A 12,320-nucleotide genomic window follows, 5' to 3' on the forward strand; every position below is an offset into this window, starting at 1 on the left:
TTATAGCAATCGCGCTTAAAGTATAAATGAAAGGAGTGAAACAAAGTGTCGCTTCAGGAAACATGGGTATTGAAAATCTTAAAAAGCCGTAGGTTCCCAATTTTAAAAGAATTCCCGCCAGGATGACGGATCCTACCGTAGTTGCCTCTACATGAGCTTCGGGTAACCAAATATGAACTGGTACCATAGGCACTTTGACGGCGAAAGAGGCGAAAAAAGCAATCCATAGAAAGATTTGGCGCCGCTCACTAAATTCTGTGGTTAATAAAATTTGTAAATCGGTGGTTCCTGTTTGGAAAAGAATCAACAGAATAGCTAATAGCATAAAAACAGATCCAAGTAAAGTATAAAGGAAAAGCTGATATGCTGCCTTGATCTTTCTTTGTCTCGAACCCCATACCCCTATAATAATGGTAGAGTAAGGGGTGGCCCCAAAGCGGAATTTACCGGTGGTGATTGGTCGAAGCTCCAATAGGTAGCTACTCCCTTCTCGGGAAACCGTATGTAAGAATTCCGCATCATACGGCTCCGTCCCGAGCTTCCGTCGTCGGCCTTGTCATTAGACCACTATCTATGCATGTATTTTCAGCATGGACTCTAGAATCTTTTGCTTCTCGGGTGGTGGCGAACAATGCTGCTTGCGTTGCGGGGGATGCCCGCCCGTAGGGCCCGGCCTGCTTCCCGCCCGAAAGAACCACTCACTAGCTAGCCGGACTAGTGGGGGGCCTATCTGGAGACATACTGAAAACCATGCCTTTCGAACCAAACGCAACGCCCGTCTTCCAAATCAAAAGAAAAAAGGGGGAAGAAAGAAGGAGTGCGGCCTGTAGAGCACATGTAACGCACAGTCGGGTTGCTCACGCAGCGGATCTCTCTCTTTTTAGATATCTATAGATAAATAGAGAGAGGTGTGAAAGTAATAGCTTTATGTTATGGCCGCCCCCCGGCTACGGCCTTTACGCTACTACTACTGTGATGTGAGCAGTTCAAATTGGTTTGATCTTTCCCGATCATCCTGGCCGGAACTTGTACGTAGCACTTGTACGGAGGTGCATGCATAAAGGTTTGGAACTTTTTTATTATCTGAATCTTAAGAACTGGACCCTACCCTATTCTCGAACCCTCTGCCGAGCTCCACCCTACCCGCATTTCTTTTTTTTTCTTTTTTGAAGGGGAAAAGAAATGTCTCCACCTGCTGCCAACAGTCTTTCTTCGGAATTCTACGACGACGGACGACCGCCCGTAGGGGGTTTACTGCACAAGGCCCCTGCAGAGGAAAAGCTTGATCCCAGCGAATATAAGATGCTCAGCTCCGCACAACATAGGGATTAGCACGCTTTCGGGAAGAACATAGAATAGTAGAGGATCCAGCTTGCGGAACACGGCGATCATTAGAAATTCACGAATTAGAGATGCTGTAATATACTCTTTCCCATAACTTCTCATACCAGACCAACCCACTAAAATGCAAATAGGGATCAGAAATGTGGTCAATATCATGAAGAATAAAGAGATACCGTCTATACCCAAATAAAAATGGATGTTTTCATAAGGAAGCCATCGAAGGCTTTCCACAAATTGAGATTTGGCCGTAGAAGGATCGAATTGTATCCGAAGAACAGGGGAATACAAAAAAGTAATAAGAGAGGCGCACAGACCAATCAAATGTATCGGTCGTATTCTTGAATTTGGAATGAAAAGAAGAGTAATGCTTCCTAGCACGGGACACAGAATAAGACCACTTAGATCATAATAGCATTCACATAAATGTTCTAACATAGAGTAGAATCTAACATTGAAGAGATTAGTTGACAACAGTCAAAAGATGGGCGCCTAATTCTAATACAATAGGGGTCTACCAGTGCAATTCAGCTGAACACCATGATTGATGAGTGGGTAGGTGGGTTAGGTGCACCTCTCGCCCAGTGGGAAGTCATGAGGCTAGTCTCCCCCCCCCTGAATGAAGAAGTAGTAAGGCCCCCTTCCCGCGTATGCGCCTTGATTTAGTATTTAGTTTCTATTTTGATTCTTTCTATTTTTTAATGGGAATCTTTCTAAAAAAATATATCTGGCAAAACGCAATTCGTCGAGTTCAATCCAAGGTGCACCTTGCCTTTTTTCAGGTAGCTTTCTTACGCCTATTCAGCTAGGGGGCCATTGGTCATAGCTTCAATTCGTCGAAGGAAAAAAAGAAGAGAAAGAAAGGGAAGTTTTTTCTTTCTTTCAATCCAAATAAGAGAACAAAGAAACCACTCAAAAATGAAAGTTAGATAAAATCAAGAAGTTTCAGTAAGAACTAGCACTAGACTTCTTCCCCCCTTTCGACTTTTCCTCTCTCCTTTAGTTTGTGCTTCCACCCGGGCTTTTCTTTCTGTTTTATAGAGACGGAAATTCTTCTAATAATTCATGTAGAAAGGTGAGGCATTTTCCCCGGCATACGGAAAAAATGAAAGGATGACGCAAAAGACGAGTAAGGGACGGGGAGGGGGAGGCTCTCGAAACCAAACGCGACTAGAAGGAACATGGGAATTAGCACCATTCATATGAGTGCTTTTGTCTCGAAGAGCCAACAAAGGGGTAGCCCTCTATCTCTATCTCGGTCTCCGTTTAGCATCATATATCGATCTGGAGAACATTTTGATTGGTTGTAGTGCGGATTAAGGAGCTGCTCCTCCATCCTGTGGCTATGGAGGTGGGGGCTGTTGCCGCCTGATAGAGACAGAAGCGGGGGCCACCGAAGTTATCTGCGTCGAGTGTGTCGATTGAAAGAAAGAAGAGAGACAACTCAAATGTCAGAAATAGAAAGAGTCGTGCCGAAAAAAGTGAAATTCTTCTAAGATCCATTGCTCGATTTTTCTGCATGCTCTGCTTCCAAAATGCAGAGAGACTTGCGAGGACAGATCCGGGTTGGTTGGTTCGGAAAGTCATGGGAGAGGCAGGCTAAGTGAAATAATATACTGGTTCTACTATAGAATCTTATGAATCAAGCACGGCACACTTTCTATATCTCCTCCGTCTACAAGGTGAACAGCTTAGCTTACAGCACAGCGTGTTCGCCACCACACTGCTGGTGCATTGCCCCTTTGAGTGAAGAAGAGAAGGGCTTTGGATAGACAGTCCTCTTTCGCCATGTTCGTCGCCCTACCCTAGATTTCACTTCATTCTATGGATTGGTTCTAGCTCAAAAGAACATATACATGGAGCTATGTCGACTTGCGTACGTCTCGTTGACTAAACGATCAGGTATACCACGCCACATATCATCCCCTCTTTCTTTCCATAGAGGAGAGATAAAGAAAAAGAAAAGATATAGTGACCGTGCCGTAAGACCTTGTTCCTTTCTACTTGACTAAGTAATATTCCACTCGTGCAGTGGGTGTAGGGACTAGCCCATGGTGCAGTCAGCTATGATATACTCAATTTCTTAGTAGGTTCATCTACAACATCTGGTGGTGCCCTCGTGGGCACGTTCCTCTCTGGGTCGGCCTGGTCTAATCGAAGTCAACTGACTCACATGGAATACGAGGTTAGTTTTCACCGAGCTCGTCGCTTGAGTCTATAGGCTACCTCTTCTATCTGCTTTTCTACAAGGTTGACTTTCTTCTTCCTTTAGACCGGGCCAAGCCTTTAGGTTGTTTAAGTAGGTTTGGGCTAGGTCGTTGCGCTCCTGCCACCTCTTGGCAAAGTAGGCTGCTGGGAAAGCTCCCTCCTGTCGCAACGGTGTGGGGCGTCAGAGGCTGTTGCCCCGTGGCCAACTCGAAGGGGCTGAAGTTCGACGCAGAGCTTTTTGGTTGTTAAGTCATAGCAACACTCAGCAACATCCAACAGCTCCAGTCCTTCTGGTTTGCACTAAAGTGGCTTAAGTAGCCCTCGAGGATTCCGTTTATTCTCTCCGTCTGAGCTTTCAAAGATATACCGACCTTAGGTATCTGACCATAAAATACCGACCTTCTAACATTACCGACTTTGAAATCTCGGGTTTTCAAATTGATTCAGATAAAAAAAGCTCTTTTCATCATCAGAAACAACCTGATTTTCGACCTCTTGCATTGCATTACCATAACGAAAAGATAAAATCATTCAAAAAAAAGAGAGATTGTTCTTGTGACTCGGAATGAACCTTTCTCGGTGGAGGAAAGGAATAGCGATGGATTCCTATGGAGCATCCAGAAACAAGCAGATTCAATCGGACGACGAATTCTTACGTGGAAAAAGGAAATAAAAGGTCCGCTTCCACGATTTCCTCTATATTGAATCTCTTAAGAATAGCTTATATAGTCATGATTCAATTCAGATCCACTGACTTTTTATTTATTTCTCATTTATCGGATCTGATTGGAACAATTGAGAAGTAGGAAGACTTTGGCGATTCACATCATAATAGGTAGAATATTTATGTCCCAGCACATAAAAGATGAATAATGAAACATGAGGAAGAGTATACCCTGTAGTGACATAGAAGTTCTCCTAATCGACTACTTATCATAATGAACATTCCAAAACTAAAAAAAGCCCTTTCTCGGATTTGAAGCGATGACTTAAGCCTCTTTCATAGCTTAGGACCTTTAAAGTGAAAGAGCGTGACTCTTTAAAATAAAACCATTTGATTCATGAATTAGCCCACTATAAGTCTACTCTACTGCATTTCAAAATAGATAGAATTATTAGAATATAATATAGTATATCATTCGTGTTTCTGTTACAACACGGCGAAAGTCAATAGTTCGAATGAAGAGAAAAAAAAAGAAATTGGAGGCTGTACACCTCATTTTCCTGGGATTGTAGTTCAATCGGTCAGGGCACCGCCCTGTCAAGGCGGAAGTTGCGGGTTCGAGCCCAATCAGTCCCGACGCAGGATTCAAAAAAGACATCAATTCCTCTCTCCATTTTTTGTGAAAAGGGGGGGCAGGGAGCGGAATATCAATCCTAACCTAACGGGGGATCTTTTCTTTTTGCGTTTCGCATTTCTCATCAAATAAATAGGGGAATTCTCATTACTGCAACTAGTACCGGGAGATAGACGTATGCGGATTAGTACAATTATTGGCATATTCAGGATTCCAAGAGAGACTGGGTCTGCCGATTGCTCTCGTTAACGACTACAAAGGCATACATAGAAGGCAGATGAGAGAAAGTGCTCGATGAACGATGATTGAATATTGCAGCATCTTTTTGATAAAGACAGCATTAGACCTGTACATTTTTGAAGCAGAATTCGGCCAGCGCGTCGACCTGGTACAAAATGGCCATCTTACTGAATCCGAAAGGTTGACTACGACAAAAACGTAGTTATTCCCCCTTTAATTTAAGAGATAGGGCAATCGTCCTACGAAATCTATGGTTATGCTTTTCCCATGGCCAGGAAGGTATTGGGCCGATAAAGCCCCAACTTCCTGTTGGACGGCTTAGACGTGCTGCATAGAGCACACACAACCCATCACCGTTGGATATCTGCTTTTATCCTGGGCCAATAATAAAAAAAATGACTTTCCAGGTGAGCCAGAGTTTGATCAAGTCCAAAGTCTAATCCAACTCTGGTGTCATGAAGGACCGCGAGACGCCTTTCTTTGCCCGACATACTCTATCGTCGATGAAGACGTGAGTAAGGGGGCTTTGTTGGCTTGCTGGCTAGCGAGTTAGTATGCCTGTTGGCTTAAAGCTCTTAGCCTGTTTCGAATGCTAGATCGGGTTGGTGTTCAGTTAGCAAAGGGAGAGCGACTAAGCACCTTGCTCTTAGGACCCTTTAGTCAAGCTTCTCCAGTGAGACCTTTCTTTTAGGCAGGCGATAGCCTGATTCAAAGATTGGTTCAGAATCTTTCTCTTGTTATGTAGCTAATTAGGAGTTACCGAAGGTTGTTAAACTAACTCATTAGCTAGTCCAAGGAATAGAATCAGGCCTCTACCGAGGAGGTTTTGGATATTTTTTTAGATCTCCCAAAAAAGCTAGTCCTCTGAGACAGAGAGGAGATTTCGGAGATTTTAGATCTCTCATAAAAGCTAGTCGACTGAGACAGAGGATCAAAACGGAGATCTTTCACACAGTTGAAAAACGGTCTCTGAGGCCAAGTTTACTAAGCAAAAACGAAAGTTGATGCCCCTTATTTTAAGAAATCAGTCGGCTTTTTCCCTAGCATTTCTTAGTAGTTGCTGTTGCCTATATGAATTTCTATAGTAAGCTGCTACAACCGTCGCTAGGAGTAAGCCTTAGGAGGGAGACTCAAACCCCGATATAGGACAAGTAGTGCTTTAGAGCGGGTGTTTACTTGACTTTACTTTAGAAGGCTTCTACCCGTTCCACTTTCACTCTTAGGAGAATCACTTCGCTACACTCCTTATGGCCCTTCTCTTTAATCAATGGTTGTAGCAGCTTACTATAGAAATGAACATAGGCTTTAAAGGACTAACAGCAACTACCTAACTCAAAAGAGCAAGTGCCGACTCATCCTACTGGTTAAAGCTCTTAAGGTTAGTGTTCGAGGTTTGATGGCCTTGACTTTCCAGTTGCAAATTGTAAGCGGAAAGAGGCTAATCCTAATTAGGATAGGCTGAGCTTGACTAAAAGTACGATGAAGGGTCAGAGCTGCGGGAAAGAACTCGCTTTCAAGGACTAAAAGGCTGTCCCTAAAGTGGAGAGCAGTCCTACTCTAAATCTTTGCTTTATTGGACTCCCTAAGTAGTATAGCTCAACGGTTGTAGCAGTCCGACTCAAAAGTGGAAAAGCAACCACCTACGTCGATAGAGTGAGAGATAGGTCTCATACTGCCTCTTAAGGTTAGTTCTATGCCTCACAACAACTACCTCAGATTCTAAATCCGTCTTTAGATCAGAAGTAGATGCCTCTTCCAGGGCTCTGTTTAGGCCTTTCTCGTATAAGCAGATAAAAGGAAGTTGAGAAGCTTGTTGACTAGGCCGCAATTTTCTTTAAATCGTCTTGGTTAATCTATGATTTAATTCATGAATCTTCCCTTTGTGGAGATAAAGAAAGATCATTCATACTAATAGCAGTCAGTCAAGAACTACCAGGAATGTCTTTACATTATGTATGCCTTTTTCACCTCTCTAGTGAGTTCCTTGCCTGCATCTCCTGTCAACAGCTAGTTAGTCCTCTTCGCCCTAATGAATAAGCTGGAGAGGCTAGGTCTTGCTTGAAACCAGTAGAGCAGTAAGCCTGAAAGCTTTCCCGTGTAACTACCAGGACCTGGATGAATTTAGTCCTTAATGTGTCCAGCATAACACCATCTTAAAGCCACTCGCGGCATACTGAAAGCATTCGTTTTAGCCTCCCGCTTTAGTCTCCCTAACGGTCGACCTTAGTCTCGCTCCTCAGCTCGACGGTTGTAGCACTTGTCCGAGTAAAAGATCAAACAACAACGGACTAAGTCTAATCTCGTATATGACGACTAATCTCATTCTGGGGCAATGTCGTATGTGACGATCAATCTCTTTCTCAACCTGTTGACTTAACGGTTTGACCGTTCCACTCGTGCTTCTTGAAAGGAAAGAAAGAGCTCGACTGTTAAAGAGAGGGAGCACTGAGCTACACTTATTATGCCCGACCATTCCGACTCGTAAGTCACTTTATTATCAATGTATAGAATAACTTAGATTCAGTCCGGGCATTAGGTGTACATTTCTCTGTGCTAAAGGGGGTTATGTGAGGCTCCACTCTATCCTGTTGATAGCTGGAGGAAGAGGGAAAATAGGAAGAATACCCTGCTTTAGGGGGACTCAAGTAGATTCCCTCATCTTTTGCAACTCGATTCCCTCATCCATAAGGACAATGGGAAATACGAATCCCTAGGACAATGGAATTTATACCTTTCCTTCGAGTGCCCATGCCATTAGACTATGTACTGGGCTCTCTAGAAGGTAAAGCAGGAAGAGAGTAGCTGACATCAACCATAAAGCCCACTCTATCCTGCTGCCCAGGAAGAGGGAAGAGGTCAAAAGTAAGATACTATTTAGAATACCATTATGAATTTCATTTTTTTTATCCCTATAGAGTCGCATATTTGGGCAGGGTCTTTTTTAGAATGTCTTTTGGAGCTCTAATGGAGAAGAGAGACATCAGTGGGTGTCATGGGAGACCTTTTGTTGTCCTAAGGAGGAAGGGGGTGTTCTAATTCGTTCGTTACATCAAGTGATGCAAGCCTTGCACATAGGCGTAGAATTTTATACTATAAAGGGGACTCTCTTTTCTTTGGGCTATGTTCATGCGAAGCAAATATGGTGCCCCTCACAGGGTTGTTCTCTCTTCAATTCCTAGGAGTGCTTCTCATTGTTGGAGAGCCATCCATGCCCAGCTGGACTTTGTTTTCTCCCACGCCTTGTGGTCTATCGGTAAATGTAACATTTTTTTTGCATGATATGTGGTTGAATTCTCCTCTGCAGGTAGACAACCCTCCTCGGCCTCATATCTCTGTCAAAGAGGCCTTCAATGACCCTGGATGAAATTATGAGTATTTTGCTATCTCCATTCAATAAATTCAATCTATGCGGGGCTGTCTTTCTGAGGTTTATGAGGGCAAACTTCACTGGCTACTTCATCCTGATGGATGCCTTCTCTGTTTCTAGTGCATGGGAATCGATGCGGGCTTCTCATCCTTCTGTCTACTGGTGGAAATATGTTTGGAATAAATGGGTACACCCAAAAATTGCAGGTTTTGTTTGGCGACTTATGCATAAGGCAATATCCACTTATGAGCGTATTAAGTCTCTGGGTTTTCGATTTCCCTCTTGTTGTCTTTGCTGTTCCAGACCTCATAGTAAATCCATCTCGAATCTCTTTGTTCAAGGAGAGCTGGCTGCATCCCTTTGGTCCTTCTTCGCGTCTCATCTTAACATCTCAATATCCCAAGCTCGGTCTCTCGAGCAGCGTGTTGAGTCTTGGTGGACTGATACTATTTGCTCCCAGTATTCTTTTTTACGCAATTCTGTTGCTTTATTTATCCTACGGGAAGTTTGGAAAGACAGCAATTCCATTATTCATGACAATGTAAAGCTCAATATAGTGAAAACGAGACAGCTAATTTTGAAGTGGCTGCTTGACACTGTGGTTCTTTTCCACCCGGCTGGGTTTACATGATCAAGCTTGCCTTCATGCTCTTCAGGTTCCTATTATTTCCCCAAAACCTAAGAGGGGACGTAGGGTTAGCATCCACCTGATATTGGCTCTTTCAAACTCAATATGGACGGTTCCGCTATAAATGGATTCATAACAGGGGGTGGTGTTGTCAGGAATTACCAAGGTCAGGCTATTTTTTTTTCTGGTAAGAACATGCTAGCAGAAGCTCGGGCGTTAATCACTGGCTTGGATCTTGCCTCCCAATTAGGCATACCCCTCTCATGTATGGAACTTGACGCTCAAGTCTTGTTGCATTTCATTCATACAGGGAGCTCCCCTTGGAACTTGGTATCTTTGACGCGATCATGCAAGTCTCTCTTATCTCCTTCATGCAATCTTTCCCGCATCTTGCGAGAAGGGAACAAAGTAGCAGATTCGCTGGCATCCTTTGCTCACGCTCATAGGGACAGCATGGTGTTCTACTCAGAATATCAGTTTCCCACTTGCTGAAAAAGTCATCTGCTTCATGATGATTTGGGCTTATATAGCTTCCGACCATCATAGGTCTTTTAGCTCTTTTCTTTATGATTATGTAGCATATGGGCCTTTTCTTTGGAGGTTTGGCTTAAATCCCCCTCCAGTTACTTTCATTTTAGATCCTATTAATTTAAGGCTTTGCCTTTCAAAGAAAAAAAATAAAAAAAGAAAGAACAAATTCGAACCGGCCTTTCCTTTGATAGTCGACAAGCTTGACTTATAGCGAATTCCATAGAATTGGGCCGGCCGCCTGGAATCAAAAGACTTCCGAACCCGTTGAAGATCCTTGTGGCTCCGGATTCCTCCAATCCAGCCGATTCCGAATCGACCAATTCCGGGATCTTTTGCAGCGAAGGCCTGTCATCGAATTCTTCAAACCTGGGGCATGTCGATCCTGAATGAAACTAAACATCATTGATCCTACTATCAATCAATCCAAAGGCCTAACTCCGGCTCTCTCTACAGGTGGAAGGAGGGGCAACAGCCTTGTCAAGGCGCGTGCCAAGCCCACTCAAAGTGAAGCGATTTATACCGCTGCACTAGAATAGGAAAAGCCAGACATTCCTTCTTTTCAGAATTCCAGTCCTGCGGGCCTGCCCGAACTGTCAGTGATTCAAACAAAGACGCGGGTGCGAGTCTTCCTCGGTTGAAGTCAAAAAAGTCCTCCTCCTTTATCTTATTCCTACCATCCGGGGCGAAAGGATGAGACGGAATAGCGTGTCATTTCGGAACCGTTCATAAGCTTTCCCTTGACTAATATCAAAGTCAAGGCAGCTATCTGGATAATTTTGGGCCGAAGGCATCACAAGATCAAGAGGAGCCATCTTGATTCGGACTAGAGGAGGAAGTGAGCCCATAGGTGTAGGAATCAATCCACTGTCTCGTTGCCAATTAGAGTAGAGCCAAAGGCAGCTATCGCGATGAATTGTTACAATGTGTGCCTTCTTCTGGGGAAGCGCGCATGCAGGTGCAGGAAGGAAGCTTCTGCACAGTAGACAATGAATCTATGGGTCCCATGCCTTGTTAGACGACCCATGCCTTCATCCAAACAGGTGCCTCCTAGGCGGAGAGGAGGGCTTAGGATCGCCTTTACCAGGGGATGAGGATGAGACAGAGTTGACTTCCGCGGCCTCCCGGTAGAAGAGGGAGAAAGCCCAGTCTTCTATCTCAGTCTCAACAGAAGGTAAGAGGAAGGGCCATTCCCTCTTTCCTTCGGGAAGGGCTTCAAAGCGCCTTCATCATGTCAAGCTTCAGGCAACCGATTGGCTCCAAGGGACTTTAGAAGAAGAGCAATGAGCGTAGTGTTGAACTATTTCAGTAAGCAACCCTTCCGAAATAGAAATCCATCCTTGATTGCCATCGAGATTTCCTCCCCAACTAGCCCCTTATTAATCTAAAATGAAAGAAGAAGTTCGGGAAACCGTCAGGCCCCACTCAAACTAGCTGCCCTACCACCTTAGAATTCTAAAGAAGCATTTCTTAAAAAAAAAAAAAAAAGCCCGAATGCTCAAGCTCAATATCATATGGGTTGTGTTCTACCAACGAGCAGCCAAGAGCCTAAAGAAAGCACTGAGAAAGAGATAAGTGTTCCATATAGGTTCGTATATATATATATATATACTGTGGCGCTATATGATCTTTAGCTATAGGTCTCGTGTGCTTGCTATATAAAGTACATATACGAGTCACGAGTAAGAGGAAGTGGTAACGGTCGATGGATGTTCATATTTGAGTATTTGCTGACGGAATGCCTCACATCAAGGTGACAGGATTCGAACCTATGGCCCTCTGTACCCAAAACAGATGCGCTGACCAGACTGCGCTACACCTCGTCTCACCACCCCGGAGCATATAGATCCACCCGATCGATGAACACTCAAACCGAACTCACCCATCCTTTTGGGCACAGGGACGCGAGAACCTAAGAAACAGCTTTTTTTCGAAATCTGCCTCCAGCAAGATAGGGCGACACAAAAAAGCCATATAGTGCAGGAGCGCTCACATTTTTTAGCTGACTCTTGCACTTGAATTTCAAAATTCGGCTCGCTCCCGACCTTTGGACCCTTGGCCCGCTTAGAAGTGGATTCGAACCACTGACACAAGGATTTTCAGTCCTTTGCTCTAACCAGCTGAGCTACCTGAACCACTTTCCTAAAATATGTTTTATTCATCGAATAGCGCCCTACCTTACCACTTGACTAGTAAAAAGCCCTTGTACTAAAAAAAAGAGAATAGATAGGCCTTTTTCGCTTCTTCGCCAAGCTTTCGAGCAGCTCTTTCAACTGCCGCCTAATCCCCCAACATGCTCAAGAACCGAGAGTCGTCCAGTCCCTGGACAGCCGGAGGGAGCTTGCTTATAGAAAGAAGATAGGCCGATCAAACAAAAACAACGCGCAAAGGTCTCTCCGCTCCTAGTCACTAAGTAGTGCTATTCTGGGGGGCTGGACTCCACCAAGAGGTTCTTTCTCTCACGTCATTTCGCCCGCCCGTTTCACTTCTGTTCCGGAGGAAATGGGATTTGAACCCATGATACAATCTTCTTGTATGTCGATTTAGCAAACCAATGCCTTAAGCCACTCAGCCATACCTCCAAGTTCTTGATCGGAATGGAATTTGATGTGCCGGGTTTGGTTGGTTGCCCGAAGGGCTATCTGATCCGATCAACTGCGTAAGCCGTAGCGCGCTAGCGCACGTACTATTACGGGGACTCTATCCAGAT

General features: G+C 44.2%; 2 non-coding genes across 2 annotated transcripts; both read right to left on the reverse strand.

Moving 5' to 3' along the window:
- Window positions 1-11,358: 11,358 nt before the first annotated feature.
- TRNAP-UGG (transfer RNA proline (anticodon UGG)) lies at window positions 11,359-11,433 on the reverse strand. Its single transcript has one exon. It is a non-coding gene; the product is annotated as a tRNA-Pro (tRNA).
- A 238-nt stretch (window positions 11,434-11,671) lies between these two features.
- On the reverse strand, window positions 11,672-11,745 carry TRNAF-GAA (transfer RNA phenylalanine (anticodon GAA)). The gene has a single exon. It is a non-coding gene; the product is annotated as a tRNA-Phe (tRNA).
- Window positions 11,746-12,320: the final 575 nt, after the last annotated feature.

Source organism: Lactuca virosa, chromosome 2 (assembly GCF_052849685.1).
Source record: "Lactuca virosa cultivar CGN04683 chromosome 2, Lactuca_virosa_CGN04683_v6, whole genome shotgun sequence".
NCBI lineage: Eukaryota > Viridiplantae > Streptophyta > Magnoliopsida > Asterales > Asteraceae > Lactuca > Lactuca virosa.